The sequence below is a fragment of the Notamacropus eugenii genome, chromosome 1 (genome assembly GCF_028372415.1).
Source record: "Notamacropus eugenii isolate mMacEug1 chromosome 1, mMacEug1.pri_v2, whole genome shotgun sequence".
NCBI classification, from domain to species: Eukaryota; Metazoa; Chordata; class Mammalia; order Diprotodontia; family Macropodidae; genus Notamacropus; species Notamacropus eugenii.
The window spans coordinates 30,089,290-30,110,735 of record NC_092872.1 but is presented as its reverse complement, the minus strand read 5'-3'; the positions used below and the strand labels follow the sequence as shown (position 1 = coordinate 30,110,735).

Genomic DNA, 21,446 nt, shown 5'->3' with positions numbered 1-21,446 from the left:
AGGGAAGTCATTTCCACTCCCTACCCTTCAGAGTATTCTTTAGAGGAAGCAGATCACCTCTAATTTCATACACATATGTATGTACTCAGTTCTGTAAATTTATTTTAGCTATATTGTGTATACCACAACATATAAATATATATAGTCTATATATTTTCATATCAATCTATTCATACATACATACATACATATATCTTTTCTCCTCTGAATTCCTGCTTTGATGTTTCCTTGGGGCATGAAATTAACCATGGATTTTAAAGTCTATGCCAACAGATTGCTAGCCCTGGGAGGTCCTATAAAGATGGAAATGCTTGAAATATGAGCCTGGTGGTAGACTCTGTTGGCTTTTAGCTTAGTACTAGTTTAACTAAGTTGAGAGAGGATCATCAGTGCAGGTTTATCACACAGGTTGGCTGCATGATAAATTTTTTAGCCACAGCAGCTTTAAAGACTATCTTTTAAGATGCAAAGGGAATTTTGAATTGTAAGTAGGTGAGCATACACACAAATGAAATTACATCCATGAAAGGAGGAAGAATATGGGTCTCTGTATATATTTACACAGAGTTCTAAATATATTTATTGTGTATATATACATTCATGTGTATATGTGTGAATTTATATGTATGTATATGTGTATATTCAGAGGAATCATTTTCCTGAAAGGAATCATGGCTAGCTTTGCTTAAATTGGTGTTAGAAAATTGTAGCTATATTTTAATTTCCTGTAGCATTATAAATTTGCTCACTACTATTAATGATGGTAGCTATATAGTCTAGGGAATGATACAATCTGGAGAGGGGCCAGGAATTACTGTAATGAATGCTTTTTATTTGTGTGGGAATATAATTATGCAAATGAAAGCTTAGAGTTACTCATGCCCTTGCACTGAATGGATTGTAAAGGAGAGAGCTTTTGAAAATCTGGAATCCAGTTTTTAAGAGTTTAATGTTGCACCTGTGTCATCCAGAAGGGTCTCAAAATAGAGACTGTGGAAATAAGGAATGGGCTTACGGCTGCTGGCCTAGGTGCTGACAACCATCTTGGAGAGAATCACACAAGTGCTGATTTCCTGTGCCTGGAATCTCCAGGCATACCTTTTCTCCTTTTATCAGGTTACTGCTTATAATCTCAACATTTGACTCCATCCCTTCAGAAGGTTTACTTGGATTACACATGGAGAGAGAGGATTAGACCTGATATCCTGAAAACTCATCCTTGTCCTAGACAGAAAAAGGGTACTCTGATATTTAGCCCAGGACAAGAGAAGACTACCCTAGATCCAGTCAAGTGCTGCATCTTAGGAAATTTCTTTTAATGTGACCAATAAATAAAAACCACAAGAACCTTTCTTTCTATCTGTTTCAGGACTCAGCTAAGAGAAAACTTAGTATTTCTGGAGCAGGGCTAGAATCCTGACTCTTTCTATGCCTTTGTATGCAAGTATTTAAAAAAATTTCTCCCCTATTCACAAATAAAGCAAAGTTAATAGCAGGGAGATCAGACTTAGCTTGCTTGCAAAAGAAATCCAAATTACTTAAAAAGAAATTAGAACTATATCTTAAAGAATAGGATGCACTTTGGAGTCAACTTCTGCCTACTCAGAGAGGAGAGAGATAGAAGGGAAGTACATATACTTCACAATACAGTACCTCTCCTCCAAAGATGAAGCTACTACCATTCCATCATGGCAGATCATAGTGGAGGCAGCAGGGATGCTTGAATGATGTAGCTATGGCAGTCCTATTGGCTGCTGTACCTTACCACTCACTTCTCCAAGTTGTTTTGCCTCAACGCTCAGTTTCCTAGTCTCTAGTCTTTCCTTCCCTTCATTCATTCAAAATGTTTGACTATTGCCACAACTAACCTCTCTTGTCACTACTGGATGCTCATTTCAAGAAATGCCAGTGAGGTTGCTGGCCCTCCTGCCAGAGGGTCCAGCACAAACTCTGTCAGGGAGTCTCAGTCCTTCTCAGGAAGAAAAGAAAAACATTGCCTGAGACAATATCTCTCAGTAACTCACATAGTCTAGTTGTGAACATGCCTCCTTGCAAGCATTCACCTAAAGCCAATTATACTAGTCACATAGAATTTTTGTAGGAAGCCAATTCTCTAGCTATAGCAGGATTCTGAACAATGAATTGCAAGAAAATGGCTTCATTGTAGTTATAAGAAATGAAATTGAATACATACATATATGTGTATGTATCTGAAAACTAAATTGCAAGGAAATTGCTTTATTGTACTTAAAAGACATGAAATTGTCTGTGTGTGTGTGTATGTGTGTGTATGTGTGTGTGTGTGTATAAACTTAGAATGGAAAACAAGGTGGCCAGGGGATAGAGTACTGAGGCTGAACTCAGGAAGACCTGTGTTCAAATCTAGCTTCAGATACTTATTAGCTATGTGAACCAGGGAAAATCATTTAACTCTGTTTGCCTCAGTCTTCTCATCTGTAAAATGAGCTGGAGAAGGAAATGGTAAGCAACTCCAGTATTTCTGCCAAGAAAACCCCAAATGGAGTTCAGACATGACTGAAACTGATCAACAACAATATAAATTTAATATCTTTGATACTAGAAATATGAAACTTTAGGATTCTTCAATCTTCACTTGATTCAAGTTAACTAGATTAGGAGACAAGGAGTTGGACAGAAGAGTAGGGGCTATGAATGAAACTCTTAACAATTCCTTGTGTTTAATCACTGCATTCTCTAGATCAGTGGTTTCCAAAGTATTTTGATTGTGTTCCCTTATCAGTTAATTTTTTTGAATATGCTCCTAATATATGTGTATGTATGTGTATATATGTATACACACATGTTTGTATATACACATACATATATATATATACATGTGTACATGTATATGCATATATATGTGTTTACAAATTTTATACGGTATATGGTTCTAAATCTGACTTATTTCAACATTTGGTTTTAGTGAATGTCATAACTGAAAATGATAACTCACAAGTGCACCTAGCTTCAGAAAGAGGTCCATTTTTGACTGTGCTTACTAAATCATGATACTCAGTTTTTCAATTCTTTCCATCAATTATGAAAAGGTTACTCTTGAATTTAGCTACTAAATTTCCATTTTTCCTAATGTAAAACTGTTATTTTCACAAATGAAGCTAAATACGCTGCATTTTTGTATTTTAAACAAATGGGTTAAAAACTGAGTGGAATTCTTAATTTGGAAATTTTTTAAGCGTTAGCAATTCTATTTCCAAGTTTCTTAAGTGTGCAGTTATAAAAGGTTTCTTTTTTCACTTTTTAAATTCTAAACTTAACACCAAGTAAAACAAGCATTTCCATATGTAAGAACAGAGAGAACTATATATGAAATCGTGTATCTCTATTATGCAAGATAGCTTTTCCTTTCAAGTATATAATAAATTGAGCACTTAGTTTTCAAAACTACCCTGCTTGTCTGTTTCCTTTTGGTATTCCCTTCCATGCTTTAAACAAAATTCTTCAAAGACCACCTTCTTTTTCCTCCCTTCCTCTCTTTTCCTCTCTTTCTGTTCTTCCTTCCTCTCTCTTTCCTTCCTTCCTTCCATCAAACCTATCATTAGCTCCTCTACCTACCCCTACTCCATTAGAGAGAGAAGAAAAATGAAACCCTTACAACAAATATACAGTCAAACAAAATGAATGACCACATTGACTGTGCTTGAAAAAAGCATATCTCAGTCTTCATTTTGAGTCCCTATCATCTTTCCTCTGCAATTATGATTGATCATTGTACTGATTTGAATTTTTAACTCTTTCAAAATAATCTCTCTCTCATCCACCCCCCCCCCCCCACCCCTCCCCCCTGATCTGGACAACCCTCCTTAGGTCTTCTGGAAGACAGCTAGGTGGTATAGTGAATAGAGTCCTGGGCCTGGAGTCAGGAAGCCTTGAGTTCAGATCTAGCCTCAGACACTTTGCTAGCTACATGACCCTGACAAAGTCACTTAACCCAGTTTATCTAACTTCCTTATCCATAAAATGATCTGCAGAAGGAAATAGCAAGCCACTCCAGTATCTTTGCCAAGTAAACCACAGTGGAGTCATGAAGAGTTAGACATGACTGAAACAACTGAACAGCAATGATTGCAACAAGTCATTCTGGTGGAGCCCTTGAAGCTCAGAACTTTTGAGCTAAAATGACCCATTAGTCTTAGCCTCTCAGTAGCAGGGATTATAGGCATGTGTCACCATGTCCAGCTCTTGTCATTATTTCTTATGGATTAATAATATTCTGTTACATTCATATACCATAATTTTTTTTAGTCATTCTCTAACTGATGAACAGCCTCTTAATTTCCACTTATTTGCTATAACTAAAAGAACTGCTATAAATATTTTTCTATATATAGGTCTCTTTCTTCTTAGATATAAGCCTAGTAGAAGAGATATGTGTTTTGAATGTGTGCACTTACACCAGGTTTAGCAACAAAATCACACAATTATGGGAAACTTCCCCAATATCTGATTTCAAATTGCTCTCTCCAAAGCATGATTTTCTTTCATAAAACAGTTACTTTCTCATTCACTGCTAAAGCATCACCTTGCTTTCATTTCCAAAATAAAATAGGGAGCTAATGCAAATGTATTAACAAAATTAGCACTGGATATGTGTCAAATGATATGAACATTTTTCAAAAAGAGAAGTGTAAAATATTAACTATTATTAGTGGAGACTGCTCCAAATAACTAATTAAAGGAGAAATACAAATTGAAAGAACTCTTAGGTTTCACTTCACATCGAGAAAAGTGGCAAATATGATAAAAGAAGGGAATAGTTATTGTTGGAGAGATTGTGGGAAAATAGGCACAATAATGCAGTGTGGGAGAACTGTGGATTGGTTTAACCATTCTGGAAAGAAATATGTATTTCTGCTAAGCTGGTGATTAAAATATTCAAAACCTTTAATGCAGAGATTCTACAGCTAGGCATTTACTCCAAGGAGGTTATAACGAGAAAGAAAAGCTCTCTATTTTTCCTCAAAATATTTATAGTAGAGATTTTGTAGTAGCAAAGAACTAAGGAGAAAAGTATAGATCTATTGAACGGGAAATTGCTGCACAGGTTATGATATATAACATGATGGAATATTATTGGAACTAAAGATAGAAGTATGAAGACTACAGAGAGTCATGGGAAGCCAGTATAGAATGAAATAAGCAGAACCAAGAAAACAATATACACGTTAATTAAAACAATATCGGTGGAAATAACAACCACCCCCAAACTGAATCTCAAACTGTGTAAGTATAATGACCAAGCTTAGTCTTGTAAAAGAAATAGAGAATGACCCTCCCATTCTTCTTTTCAGAAGTGGGTAATTATGGCTGTTACCTACATTGCTGGGCTTTATGGATATGTTGATTATTTTGCTGAACTGTTTTTTTTCCTCTTTCTTTTTTGTTATTGACTCCATGGGTAAGGGATTTATTGGGAAATTAAAGTGACATAAACATTATTTGAATAAAAATTTTGAAATAATATCATGTTTACTATGATGGAAGAGATTACATGTGTTTATTTATTTATTTATAAAGCTGTCTTTTAAACAGTAAGTTACCGACAGAACCACTTATCACAGTAAAGGTCAGCAAATTTGGGGCATTTTCCTTTTTGTAAAGAAAAATGCAAAACGCATTTCAAATAAAATCTCTTTTAAACACTTTGCCAGGAGAATTGGCAAATTTTTGGATGGAGAAAATATTGGCATATATAATCATTTTGAGATAAAAAAAATTTTGCTGGGTTTCTGCTTTTTTTTTTTTTTTTGACACTTTCCAAACAAATATTTCATGGAGAAATCTTTGCATACTCTCTAATACTTGAATCTAGAACTCTGGACACATTCTTACAGTACAATTTATATCTCTTCTGATACCATCTTTTTTTCAAATACATGTCATTCTTTTTGTGGCTTGTTTAATGAATTTGGAGAGTAAACTAAGTTTGTAGATATTGAAATGAAGCAGGTGAATCTTTCAATGCACTTCAATGTTCAAATGAATCAGTACCCCTAAAATTAGACCCACAGACTAGATGGCAGAGTCATGAGTTCCAGGGCCTCTAATTAAAAGAAGGATTTTTATCACAGCTTTTCTCTCCATTTCTCCCTGGCTTTACTGCTTTTGAACTTCTTTAGAACTCTATTATCCCCCAGTGCTGAGTACCTTCTTTTCCATCATTTCAGCTTCTATTTTTGAGTTGTCTTTCCCCAATAGAGTGCCCTCCTTTGAGGGCAGGGTCTCTTTGTTTTGATTTGTATTTGTATCCCTAATTCTTAGCACAATGCTGGGCACATAGTAGGCACTACTGACTGATCTCCTGAACATGAAAGTGCATGCCAACAATCAATTAACAAGCATTTACTAAGCACTTACCGTTCCAGGTATTAGGAGTACAAAGACAAAAATGAAATATCCCTGCCTTCAAGGATCTTACATTCTAATGAGGGAAATAAATACATTTAAAAAAAGACACAGAACATATACAGTGAGCACTAGAAACTAGGGGGACTACAAAAGATTTCATGTAAAAAGTAGTGCTGGTGTAAATTCTTGAAGGTGTTAAAGGAATGTAAAATCTACTAACAAAATTTTTCATGCTTAGGAATAAAGGAACCTGAGACTGCGATTCGGACTTAGATTTCTCTCCTCAAAGGATATGTGGCACACAAAGGTTGTCATACATTCAGATAGATATGAAAGTTATTAGCTTTAGAACAATTTAGAGCCAGAAATAGGACATTTTCAAAGAAAATGACCATAAAAGAAGGTGCAGATGTACTGACTTCCTTGAATTATTTTCAGTCTTTTTATCAGCAAAATACCTCTTAAACTTGAGGTAACATTTTGGGTTCCTGAAAGCATCTGCTGCCTTTCCTAGGTAAAGCTCACTTACAATTAAGAAGTATAGGGTTTTACAGCTTATCAAAGGAAGAAGCAAAGTGAAGAGGGAGTTCATTATAGGCATGGAACGCAGCCAGTGGAAAGGCACGGAGGTGGGAGATGGACTTCCTGTTTAAGGAAAAGTATGACAGCCAGTTTGGTTGGATTGTGGAATGCAAGAAGAGCAATTATTTGTAATAACATTGGAAAAATAGGTTTCATCCATGTTGCAAAATAATTTAAATGTCAAAAGGAGTATATATTTTATTCTCAAGGCAAAAGGGAACTATCAGTGTTTATTAAATAGGGGAATGACTTGGTTAGATATTTGCATTACGAAAATCACTTTGGCAGTTGTGCGGAGGATGAACTGGAGAAGGGAGGTACTGGAAGGGGAGAAATCAATTAAGAAGCTATTGCAATATTCCAGGTAGGGGATGCTGAGGGTCTGAACTAGGGTAGTGGCTTTGTAGTAATAAAAAGGGTAGACAGATATAATAGGTGTAGAGAAATAGAAACAATAGAATGTGGTGACTGAGTGGATAAGTAGGAACGTTCTTGTTGCTAAGGGATTGTATTAAAAAACAGATCTTGATTACTTAGGTATAGATAGTTAAGGGATCTCATTGTAGGATAAATCATAAGCAAGGACAAAAGCCGAAGACTACTAGATTTAGATTCAGATGACTTGAGTCAAAATCCTGGCTCTTTGTGACCTAAGGTAAATGAGTTTTCTTTGAGCTTGGGTCATTGGAAGGATGGTAGTATCCTCAACGATGACAGTGAAGTGTGGAAGAGGGAACGGTTTGGGAAGAAAGAGAATGAGTTCTGGCTTGAATTTCAGATTCTTATTGGTCCTCCAGTTCAAGGCAACCAATAGGAACTTGACGACGTGAGTCTAGAGGTGAAGGAGAGACATGAAAGCTGGATAAATAGAAGTGAGAAGGCTCAGTAAGTTGATAATTGAATCTATGGGAGCTGAGATCACCAAGTAAAAATGGTATAGGAGATGAAAAGATGGCTCAAGATAAATGTTGAAGAGCACTCATAGTTAAGAAGAGTGGCTTAGATTAGTCTAGCAAAAGATACTGAGAAGAAATGGTCAGACTGGTAAGAGGAAATAGTGAAAACCTAAAAAGAAGAAAATATAATGCAGAAGAGAGTTATTGACATTGTTAAAGACAACAGAAAGGTTAAGAAAGATGAGGATTGAGAAATGAGTACTGCATTTGGTGATTAGAAGAACAATAGTAATTTTGGAGAAAGCGGTTTCAGTTGAATAAACAGAAGTCAGACTACACAGAGTTAAGAAGAGAATGAAAGGAAAGAAATGGAAATGATTGTAGATGGTTATCCATGAAAGGGAAGAGAAATATAGGACCATAGCTAGCAGAAAGGGTGGGACCAAATGAGAGGGTTGTTTTTTTTGAAGATGGAATTATTTTTAATAATTATTTCATGTTGCACATATTTTGAGCATTGTTTGTCAAAATTTTCAACATTGAGTTTTGATTTTTGTTGTATTCTTTCCATATGCATTGTATTAGTTATGTATATCATTTTTCTGACTCTGCTTACTTTACTATGTGCTAGTTCATTTAATTTTTCCCATACTTCTCTGTATTTTTAATATTTATCATATCTTATAGCACAAGAATATTCTAGTACGTTTATACACCACAAGCAAGCATTTCAAATTATGCAGCCAGATTTAGAGTATGAAAATTATTCAAGGAAATAATGACATTACTAGGAATAAAACTCAACATTTAAATAGAAGGATTTTTTTTGTTTGTGGCAGTGCAAGTTCATAATGTCAGATTAACATAAAGTCAAATGATTTTTAAACTGTAGGATCTTTAAGGGGATCTTAGAGATTTTTAAAAATTTGCTTTTTTTCTAGCATTTTCCTCTCCATTCTCCACATCGTCTATTCCTTGTAGTTATTGTTAATCAATGACACATGAGCATTCCCTTTCTATCACAAGTTTAGTGTACATACTTTACTTTTTAGTATTCTTTAATTCTTGATTTAGAAATTTAAAAAAATTAAAAATATGAGATCATGGCATGTATTTGGCAACCCCAAGTTGCTGAAGGAAACCATTAAGGTCAAAGGGGAATTACAAAACTCTAAAAATTAAAACATCAACATCTGTTAAAGATTTATCTGTGTTTTGTCTTTAAGAAGAATAAAAATATAATAGACTTATTGTGGGATTTCTAAAGGACAAATGGAAGAGATTGCCAGGTAAAACTAATTTAGCAGATGACTCAGTGAGCTAGTTCAAGGATAATCCTCAGGAAGTTTCCCTAATCTTCTTTAAAAATCATAATAAACTTTAATTCCATGCAGTATTAAAATCACTACTCTCTGAGGGAGCAACCATTTACCAACAATGTCAGAAAACTAAAGACTAGAAACTAATTAATCTGTTTTTGAAGGAATGGATGAGAAGTCCATGGCTATAGAATATTTCCACAACAATTTACAGTTGAACAGACTGTGAAAAGTTAGCAGAATAGGGATTTGTTCTTGATATGGGTGCTTTGTCTCATATGTTTTCTAAAGATGTTTTGCATTTCCTTCTTTTTTCTTTTGTTTTTAACATTGTGTTTAAAATTCCCTTCCCCTACCCAGTGAGCCATCCTTCATAACAGAATAAAAATGAGAAAAAAACCATTTTAATAAAAAACTACCTGGCATATCCAACTGATATATGTAATATTCTATATCCATAATACCCTAACTTTGCAAAGAAAAAAGTACATTTTCTCAGCTCTGGGAACAAAGCTTAGGCATCATAATTGTATATTATTTAGTTTTATTTTTATATGATATACTTAATACAATAATTTCCGAGAGACGAATACAAAGTTTGGTCTATGATACTAAGAAAAGCTATAATCTACATGAAATTAACAGGTTCTGAAAATATTTTTAAAAGTTCCTGACTTTCTTAACCAGTCAGTTATGCAAAATTATAAATCTTTGTGACAAAAAAAAAATCAATGCAGGGTAAAAAAATCATTGCATCAAATATTGTTGATTAGAGCCTGACATAGAAGATAATAAGAAATTAGCAAAATATATAAAGACCAAGCATTATTCTTCAATAATCCAATAAGTGAATGTGAATATGATAAAGATTTAAATGATTAATTTTTAAAAATAATTGCTGGCTATCAATGACCCTATGACAGCATGTTTCAAATCACTAATGATGAAAGAAATGCCCATTTGAACAACTCAGGGGTTAGTTCACTCCACAAAAAAGTAAACTGACAAAAATGGAAATACTTAATGGTAGAAAAACAATGGAAAGGCAAACACAAAAACACAAAATTAGTGATGTATTTAAATTGATCCAACTGTTCTTGAAAACAATTTGGAATTTTGTGAGAAAATGAGTATGTTAACAATATACTTTGACCCAGGGGTGCCACTATAGACTATATACCCCAAGGAGGTCAAAGTCAGAAAGAAAGACTCTATTTATGTTAAAAATTTCATAGCAGTGCATTTTGTGACATCAAAGAATTAGAAAGAAAAGTGTGTATCCATTAATTGGAGAAGGACTGGACTAATCATAGTACATGAATGTCATAGAATCTTATTGAGTAATAAAAAATAAAGACAAGGAATTCTGATGAATATAGTACAATCTGTACAAACCAACAGAAGCAAGGTGAAATAATTACAGTTGTAAGACTGTGATATACATCATGATGACAATAACACAAAAGAAAAGAAAATCTCAAAGGACATTAACTCTGAATATTTATAATAACCAATGTGGACTGTAGGAACAGAATGTCACTGCATCATAATATAGTGGACAGAGCACTGTATCGAGGGTGAGGCCACATAAATTGGGTATTAATTATGTCTTTTCCACTTACTACCTATATTTTTTTTTCTTAGCAAATAACTTCACCTCTCTGTGGCTGTCTTTTTATCTGTAAAATTAAAGGGTTGGTGTAGATCAGGGGTTTTTAACGGTAGTCCATAAACTTTTTTTCCTTAATATTTTGATCATTATATTTCAATATATTTGCTTTCCTTGGCAATCCTATATATTTATTTTATACTTTCAGGCACACTATTCTGAGAAAGGAACTGTAGACTTTACCAGGCTCTCAAAGACTTTCCATGATGCAAAAAAGGGTAAGAACATGGTCTCAGTGATCGCAAAGGCTTTTAGGTCTAAGTCTATGAGCCTTTATCTCCTACTCTCAACAGAGAGGAGGAGGTCTATAGTTGTAGGATATTGCATTTGGGGTTAGATTTAGCTTTTTGGTTGTTTTTTTCACATAGCTATTTTTTTAACCAGGGAGAATTATGTTCCTGGATCTTTAGGAGAGGGGAGTACTTGTCCAGAAATGACCATGATATAAACACTAAAAGAATCAATATAGTTTATTTTTAAAAACTATTTTCTTAATGTTTTCATTATTTTGAATTTTTCAAAAGTTTTCATATTCTGAGTCGTTCTTTCCCATTTTTGACATCCAGTTGTTTAAAGTGACTTTCCCAGCATAATTTCAATAAACAAGTGATACTCCCCACTGCTATCACCACAATTTTTGAGATAGTACTGATTTTCTTAAAGTAGTACAGCTTCTAATATTCCTTTCATATGTGCCATACACTGAGAAGAACAATTTGCTAGCTACTAAATGTATTACGAAGAAAAATCAGGATGGATTGCATTTAGAAAATTGGACATTGCTTTGCTCTCAAACAACAGCCCATCTTTGTAACTCCAATACTCTCTTGGTGAGTCTATCTGACTGCAAATCAAGGAGCACCCTGAGTTTAGAAAGCTCAAGATTATAAGCGATCCAAAAGACAATAGAAAGATAGATAGTGAGCATAAGGTATGTAGAATTTATTGTTGACGACCTATGTTATAAAAGGGGAATAAACAATTACATAGAGTCCAGTCAAATCAACAAACATTTATTGTTTGCCAGTAATTAGTTGGGTTACTGGGAAAACAAATGAAATCAAGCAGATAGTTTAACCTTCAACAAGTTTATATAATTACTAAAAAGTCATTGTTTCTCTTTTACCCAGGAATTCTGAGGATCTTCCCTCCCAGTTTGATTTTTTTTTTTATTGTGAAAGGGGTCATCCCTTGAGTGACTGCTTATGGAAGCCTATTCATTGAATGGGTATATCTTACTCAAAGTGAGAATGTGTTAAGACCTTAGCCTGAAAGAACCAGAGTCTCCCATTGCATCCTGGGCTATCTATCTCCAGTCACCCTGATGAATATCAGGCCATTGGACTCAGATTCTCAGGAGAAGAAAGTGAGGTTGGTGACCTTGCATAGCCCTCCCTTACTCAAATCAAAGTCAACTGCAAATCATGTCATCATCTTGTTGTCATGGTCCTCTTCAAGTATAAATTCTATTGGGTGAAAATAACACGTAAAGGGGAGTTGAAAAGCTGGTGGCAGTGAAGAAGAGGAAAGGGGAAGGTTCCATTTTTGGGGGCATAGTGGAGAAGTCCAGAAAGTCAGGAGAAGAGGCAATGAGGAGGGAAATGAAAGAGGGAGCATGGCTGGTATGGATATTTTTTCAAAATGGAGGTTCCAGGAGGAACTAACCAATCAGAAGAGAAGGGGCAGAAACAATAAGTTTTTCAGGATGAGAAGGTTTCTGGGACATGGTAGAGAAATCTGGAGAGTCAGGTATTTAGTTGGGACAGGAGTAAAGGAGTGAACATGAAGAAATCATGAAATGCACAGGCAATATGGAGTTGGAGATAGAGAATTGATCTCATAGTCAGGGAGTCCTGGGTTGAAGGCTTGCCTCTGATGCATGTGGAATGTATGATGTCTCTCATTGACCCTAAAGCAACTAAACTAAGAGCTGAAACTGATCAGAATTTATAGAGGGGGTTTTTTCATTGGGAGTTCCCTGAACCACTGAAATACTATATCTTCTCCTTAAAAAAAGTTTAGAAAAGTTGGTCAGTTAGTCATATAACAAGAATTATGATACAAATAGATGATATAAGGCATTTAGAAGTGGGTGACTACTCTAAGACGTGTTCATGGAAAGTTATAGAAAATAGTCACATAGGATAAAAGGACAAGAAGGTAAGATAGGCTTTAATGGAAATAGAAAAGAACAGCAGTCAATCAAAATACCAAATATATTCTAAGGAGCACCTAAAAGAGAGTTTAAGAGCAGACTGCAAAGAGGAAACAATGATTACTAAAGGACTAGAAATCCTTGGCTTAAATTCTTAAATTGTGAATATCAGTTTCTTTTCAAGAAGACAATGTGTGGAGTAAACCAATAGATTAGTGAAGTAAATTAGTCAATACCTCTGAATATTATCAGATTTTCAAATGTGATCAACACATCTTTCCCTCTCCTTCAATATTAAAAAAACAGCTCACTAGGTAGTATTTCCTCTTTTCTATTTAGTCATACCTTCCTCGGACATCCAGTGGAATCAGCTGTTTGTGCCCACTCAACACAAAATGAAAATCAGTGGCAACTAAATGGCAAGAACTAAGCTTTGATATAGACAAAGGACTCCAAAGATGATGAGACATTGTTGTGTGTTGCAAAGAGCATTGGACTTGATGTTAAAATATCCATTTGAGTCTTAAAGTCACCATTTCAAGTCAAAGCATTAGTGAATCGATGATCTCATCAATATATGTACTCCTTCCAATAGTACAGACTGCAACTTATCCTTTCCTTTTCTTCCTGTGTGGCTCATGTCCATGACCTTTCAAAATAATATTCTCTTGATATGACCTCTGTGCCAATGGAGGCTGTTATTGTTGTTGAGTGAATCCCATTTGGGTTTTCTTGGCACAGGTACTAGAGGGGCTTGTTGTTTCCTCTTCCAGATCATTTTAGAGATGAGGAAACTGAGGCAAACAGGGTTAAGTGACTTGTCCAGAGCTGAGGCCAGATTTGAACTCAGTAACATACCTTCCTGATTCTTAGCCCAGTGATGTATCCATTGCACCACCTAGCTGCTTCTTTTCTGTTATTATTCATTGTCTCACATGACGAGACTGCTTTACTTTCTGGTCATATCTTTTTGGATGATATTTTTTACACTGTTTCTGGGTCACAATTTCTCATCAGCAATATACTGTAGCATATTTACCATCACCATCTTGGATTGATTCATAACTTTCATCATTTGGAGACTGTGGTATTCTGGGCACATGGCAAATCAATATTAAAGGGGGCTGGTCAATGAACCTAGTTATTTTGAATATTTGCAGAATGCTAATGATATGATTTCCCCACATGGAAGAAGCAGGGCACCCACTTACCAAAAGAGTTGTAACAGCATGTTAATGGAAGTGTTAAATGCTGGTATACAAATGCAGTGAAGTCGGAGATGGCAGCATTAGATCAGGGAAAAGCTCAGACTTGAAAGTTAGATTGGAGACAGATTATGAAATGCCTAAAATACCACAAGAAGAATTTGTATTTTATCCTATATTGCCATTTAACCTCAGGCAAGTGAACTAATTCCTCTGAACCTCAATTTCCTCATCTTCAATTTGGAAATAATATTTTCATAACCTACCTCATAGACTGCCATGTGAAAAGCACCAAGGAATGTCTGTAGCACTATTGGAGTCACAGCCACACTAGAAGGTGTTGTCCCATTCTACCTCCAACTTCTCTTTCTCTTTAGATACTATCCATGGTTTAGGTTGTACATACAGTGGGCTAGTGAAGGCAGGGGCTTGCGGGGTGGGGAATACAGAACTGGGTAGGAGGTAGGCTGATTGCCAGATTCCCCAGGGTGACTTAGCAAGCTTTTTATTATTGTTTAATAGAAAGTCTAATGCCAAAAGTATTTTCATAAATAAATACATATGTTGACTCTTGTTGGAAAAAATGCAAATCAGATGGTTTCAGTGTTTTAAACTTTACTTGGAAGATGTTATATAACAAGTACATCCATTTATGCATGTGCACGCATACATTTAATATATATACAATAGGGTACAAAGAAAATAGTAAACTAATGACTTTAATAAGATCCCACCAGCATCTTGCCATCTTGTTTGTGGAAAATGAACAATTGAAATTGGCAGCATTGCTGAAAATTTCATCACTGTAGCAAGTATTCATTAGTCCTCTCTTAGACTGTGGCTATATAAACACAATCCAAAAAGACAGACTGAAAACATCTGCTTGAATTGATTCATCATAGTTCTCCTCAAATTCCAGAATACCTGTCCTGCCACTAATGTTATTAAGACAGCCTCAGGTGAATTGAATAAATCTCATTCTTTGTTCTGGGGCTGATATAGTGCCCCACTTGGAGTGAATCTAATCCTTCTTTCTCTGTTTGTCACTGTGGCTATGGAGGGGACAACTGAAGATCTTCACAAGTATTTCCATGTGGGTCATAGAACAGTTTGCAAAAAATGACATGAAATTTAACAGTTTAAATTATTGCTTTCTTGTGAAATGTCCATTGAAAATGGGACTATATTTGACAATCCATTTTTACTATGGAAAATGAATGCATAAAATTAGTGATAATAAATTGCTCCTGACCTAAGCAAGCTGTTTCCCAGAATATGACAGTCAATTCAACCTTAAATGGAATGTGCACTAAGAATGATAGATGATTACTTGAGAATAACGGCTCATCAGATAGGGTTGCAACCTAGTGAAAAGAAAATGTTAAAACTATGGCTGAAATTAGTTTTTTGATGTGATTGTTACAGTGAAATCTTAATGAAAAATTTTGTTTTACAGAAAATTAAAAAGAGAATGCCTATGCTTTAATTTCAGTACTTTTTCTATCTTGGGATACTTTTCACTTATCATGATGAGATAACTACCCATTTAATTTGGTGAACTTAATTTTCAGGGCAGCTAGGTGGCACAGTGGATAGAGTGCTGGGCCTGTGATTAGGAAGACTTATCTTCCTGAGTTAACATCTGGCCTCAGACACTAGCTTTGTGACCCTGGGAAAGTCATTTAACACTTTCTGCCTCAGCAAAAGCAGCAAACCAGTCCAGTGTCTTTGCCAAGAAAATCCCAAATGGGGTCACAAAGAGTCAGGCACGACTGAGATGACTGAACAACAATAACTTAATTTGCAATAATAAAGTTGACTAATAAAGTCAACAAAGAAAACACCTTGAAAAGTTATTATGAGATAGTTGATAGAAGGACTTCCTTGGAGTCATGAACACTTGTGTTTAAGTACTGCTCTGACACACACCAGCTATGGGAAAATTATCTAACCTCAGGCAACGTTCCAAGACTGTAAGTTATAGATACGTTGCCAGTATACGTAGTCAGAGGATGTTTTCATGTTTGGAACTGCCAACAAGGATGAAATTACAGTAATATTTTAGGACCCATTTTACAGATGATGAAACTAAGTTACCTAAAGGTTAAGTGACCCATTCTAAGTCATACAACTAGTAACATCAGAACCAGGAGATCCACCCTGTGTCATCCATCTCTAACTCCAGTTCTCATTCTATTATACCACATTACCTATGAATGAATGCTAGACCATTTAATTTATTTATGTCTATAAACTCTGTCTTCAGTCTCTCAGTCAACAGTAAATTGACAAGTATTTGTTAAGGAACTCACATTGCATCAGGCACTATGCTAAGCTCTGGGGATACAAATAAAAAATATTAATAATGATGAGAGATAGGTCATAGAGACGGACCACAAAGGAACTGTGATAATCCAAGTATGAGGCGATGAGGATCTGTGTCACAGTAATAGCTGTGTGAGCAGAGGGAAGAATATATGGACAAGAGATGTTACGAAGGTAGAAGCAGCAAAACTTGGCAAGCTATAGAATGTGAGCAGTGAATGCACATGAAGAATCAAAAAGAACACTGAGGTTGAGAACCTAGGTTACTAGAAGGATGGTAGTATGCTCAATATTAAAAGGAAGTTGGATTTAGGGAAGAGTTTGGGGAACAAGATAATGAATTCTGTCTATGGAACATCCAGGTTGAGATATCTAATAACAGTTGATCATGTAAGAGTAAAAGTCAGGAGAGAGATTAGGACTGGATAAATCCATCTAAGAATTATCATAGAGATGATAATTGAATCCATGGGAGCTGATGAGAATATCACATAAAATAATATAGAGGGAAAAGAGTGCCTAGGACAAACCTTTTGGGGGACATTCACACTTAGTGGGCATGACCTGGGGGAAGATTCAGCACAGGAGACTGAGAAGTCAAATAAGGAGGTAAATGCCTAGGAGATACCATGGAAAAACCAGAAATATGTAGATGAAAAGCGTGATAAACAATGACACATACTATGGAAAGGTAAAGAAAGAATGAGGATCAAGAAGAGGCCATTAGATTTGGCTGTAAAGAACTCATTGGCAATTTGGAGAGAGTAGTTTCAAGTGAGTGAGGAGGTCAGAAGCCAGACTGCAGAAGATTTAGAACTGTGTAAGGAGAGTAAGTGAAGGTGCTTATTATAGAAAGCTTTCTCAAGGGCATTCACCAGGAAAGAAAGATAAGATAGAATGTGATAGCTAGAGAAGATCAAGTGAATGGTTTTGTTTTGTTTTAAGAATGGGGAGACATGGATTCATTTGTAGGCAATAGAGAAGCAGCTGAAGGAGAGAGAGAGAGAAAGACATTGAAAACTACTAACAAGCAAATGGTAGCTATAGAGGGAACGATCTGCTGAAGAAAATAGGATAGAATAGGTTCCCTTATGCATATGGAGGAGTTTGCCTTGTCAAAGAGAAGGGACATTTCAATGACTAACCTTCTGTGTCAGAGAAGTAGCTATTGGGGAAATACTTCTGGCAGATGTGAGATGAGAAATGGAGAAGAGAAAGCTATTGGTGTATGACCTCAAATATTTTTGGGAAAGTATGAGGCAAGGTCCCAAACTAAAAGGGTGGGACAAGGCATGCCTGAGGAACTTGAGGAGGGATTAAAAGGTTGGTCCTGATAGTATACTCTTCAAACATCAAGGTAATTCATCAAGAAAGCATTTTCCTTTTTATGACTTTAAGTACCAATCTCTGTACAATATTTATTCAGGCATTATTGCTGTCCTTTCTCCAGATTTAGTACATAGCTAAATCTCAGGAGGTCCATACATCATATCATATCACGTCATATCTTGTATTGTATCATATGTTATAACAACAAACACATATGTATGTACATGTATTCCATATCATCATTATCAAATTCATCTGAAAAGACCCTAGGAAACTGAAACAGAATCACAGAACCTCAATTGGAAGGGACCTCAGGGGATAACTCAAAAAGAATCCTCTTTACAACACCAAGTGGTCATCCAGCCTTAGCTTGAAGACCTCCAGGGTTGAGGCTAGAGCAAGGAATCCATTATTACCCAAGACAGCCCAATTTGCTCTTGGATAAGTCTAATTGTTAGCAAGTTTTTTCTTTCATGAAGGCTAAATTTGTCTCTTGTAACTTCCTTCCATCTGTCTCTGCAACTTCTCTACACTGCTTTTTATTTCTGTCTTCTGGGGCCAAGTAGAACAAATGTATCCCTATTCCTTCAGAGGCCTAAAGACAATTATATCTTCCTCATTATTGTCTTTCCCAGGCTAACTATCATAAGCTTCTGCGACTGATCTTTATAATTCATGAACTAGACACCCTTCTCCATTTGTGGTCATAGATGAAAGTATTACTGTGGATGCATACAGATAACACTTTGATGATGCTACCACATTTCCTAGAAATTTCTTCCAGAAAATCATCATTTTAACATTTTCAAGGGGAAATTCCAGACTTAGGCATTCCATCTGGGAAGCACAGTAGTAACACAGGCTTGGAAGCTATAAGGAGCCTGGGGTGTATCTGGAGAACGGTGACAAGGCAGATCTAGCTAGAACAGATTCTGTGTTAAGGAGTGCTGGGAGATATGGTTGAGTAGACAGGGCAGGGCCCTATTATGGAGAATCTTAAAATCCAGACAAAGGAAGCTTGCTGTTTAGAAATAGCAGATGTGGTAATTATTAGTGGAGTAGGCCCACTGAGAATAGGTTGCATGATCTATGCAGGCATTTGGAAATTATACATAAATCACACATAAACAAAATCAGCCATCAAGTCCCCCAAACTGAGGATATGGTTCTTAGAGATATTTTGACTTAATTTATGTAATTTTGATGTAAGATCCTGGTGATCAATGCATCATTTTAAAAAGGATATTGACAAACCAGAGTATAGGCAGAAGAGGATTACCACAGTGGTAAGGGGACTAGAAGCCCTACCCCATTAGAAGTGGGGGAAAGGAATGCTAGTTTTTAAGTACTGGAAGGACTGTTGTGTAGATGAGGGATTAGCCTGGTTCTGTTTGGGCCTAGAGAATTGCACTAGAAGAAATGGGTGAAAGTTGTGGAGAAATAAATGTGTTCAATAAACATAAAGCTTCCCAAGAATTAGAATTGTGCCAAAGCAGAACCAGCCACTTTGAGAATTTATGAATGGCTTATTAATATGTCTTCAAGAGGAGATTGGCAGACCACTTATTGGAAAGGAGATGCCTTTTCAGGTAGAGTTTGGAGCAAATAACCTCTGAGATCCTTTTTATTCTTGGATATTGTTTTTTCCTCCTAATTTTCCCTTTCACTCTCCATAAACCACATTTTTAATGAACACTTTTGAAGAGAAGCACCTCAATTTACATAAGAGCACGTAATATGACATTAAAATATGTTAGATAAAAAAAAAGCATTTTTTTTTTAAACAGACAAAAACAATATACAATGTACAGATGGGCCAATCCTTTCTTCCTTAAGGGAAATTGCTAACAGAATATGTATTATGTGGGAAAAAATTTAATTATGATGAAATGGCTGTTGAAAAAAACAACTGGTTTCCCATGGATGATGAGTTCTGTACAAAAGGGTTATAGCACGAATCTAGCCTACTTTCATGGTTAAACATTGTAAAGCATTTTCATTGTTTTCCATTGTATGAATTCCTTGTATTCACTACCAGTAGGTGTCACTGCAGCCATTGAACACAATTTGGGGGCCTAAGAAAAATTGTCCCTTAAAAGTCAGTAGAACTTAATTGGTAGAGCAGAGTTATGATAGGCATAAAGGATATTTATTCTGAAAAGCAATATATTTTATCATGGTCATGAACTTGTAAAAACATTGGCTTAAGGAAGCCAAAGTGTATACTTTAAATGGGCTTGCTTAATGCAGTGTATGCTAGAAGTAATAGAGTCTTATGATGTTTTAAATATATTCAGGGGATTTTACTGGATAAGATAAGGTTTGTTTTTAAGAGTTGTTCTATAGAACCAGATTTATTGAAGTAATTTAATGGGAATTCACAGACCCAACAAGTACCTTCTAAATCTTCATGCATTTGCTCTATTTCCCATAATAGCCTTATAAGTTTTCATTGGAGAATCAAGGAAATTAAAAACCTTTACTTAAATTATATTTACTCCTTTCCTTTTAGAATTCTTTGGTGCTTTAAACATATCCTAAGTAAGTGTCAGAAAAAAGAAAAACCAAAAACAAGCACTATACTAGCCCTTCGTGGAGAAGAAGGCCTTTTGTAAAAACTATTTATCTGATTACATACAGGAATTTAAAATGTTCTTTGTTCCCTCTACTAATCATGCTTGTGGCAGATACATGAGAACTATCTTGCTGGCATTCCCTAGCCATGAACTCTTGACCAGCATGGGGTCCTGCTCTTTGGAATTCATTTACCTAGGTGGTCCTATTTGCTTGAGGTATTGGTGGCTCCTTATTCATGCATAATTGAATGGTTAGGTGTGTGAATGTGCCCCAAGCATCTATTTTATTGAATCCATTTTCTAAATTGGAACTGATGGCAGTTGTGGTGATTTTTAAGTGTGTCTTTGGGAAATCTAATTTATGTAACTATTAAAATGTGAACTCAAATGCTTTCATCATAAATTTAAAATCATTTTCATTCCTTAAATCAGAAACATAAGACCCTTAGCCTTTTTGGGTGTTGGTTTTCTTATCTGTAAAATGAATACTTTATGTATCTATCTATCTATCTATCTATCTATCTATCTATCTATCTATCTATCTATCATCTATCTATCTATCTATCATCTATCTCTCTGACAGCAATATGAAAACAGCTACAAGCAAAGCCTCAAAGAAAAAATATGTTAATTGGACCCAAGCCCTGCAAGAACTTCTGGAAGAGTTAAAGAGATAAAAGTAGTAGAGGAAAAAAAATGGGAAAAGAAATGAGAATGATGCAAAGGAGAATTAATGGCTTGGTAAAAGAAGCACAGAAAATGCTAAAGAAAATAACACCTTAAAAAAATCAGAATTGACCTAATGGCAAAAGAGGCACAAAAATTCACTGAAGGAAAAAGAAAAAAAATCCTTAAAAAGCAGAATTGGCCACATAAAACAAAGAGGCACAAAAGTTCACTGGAGAAAATAATTTCTTGAAAAACAGAATGGGATAAGTGGAAACCAATGACTTGTGAGACATCAAGAAACAATAAAATGAAGTCAAAAGAATGAAAAAATAGA

General features: G+C 35.4%; 1 protein-coding gene across 1 annotated transcript in view; it reads right to left on the bottom strand.

The window, feature by feature from the left end:
- The window catches only part of MPDZ (multiple PDZ domain crumbs cell polarity complex component), a 312,491-nt gene that overhangs the window by 260,001 nt on the left and 31,044 nt on the right, over window positions 1–21,446 (bottom strand). The gene's annotated exons all lie outside the window — the stretch shown is intronic.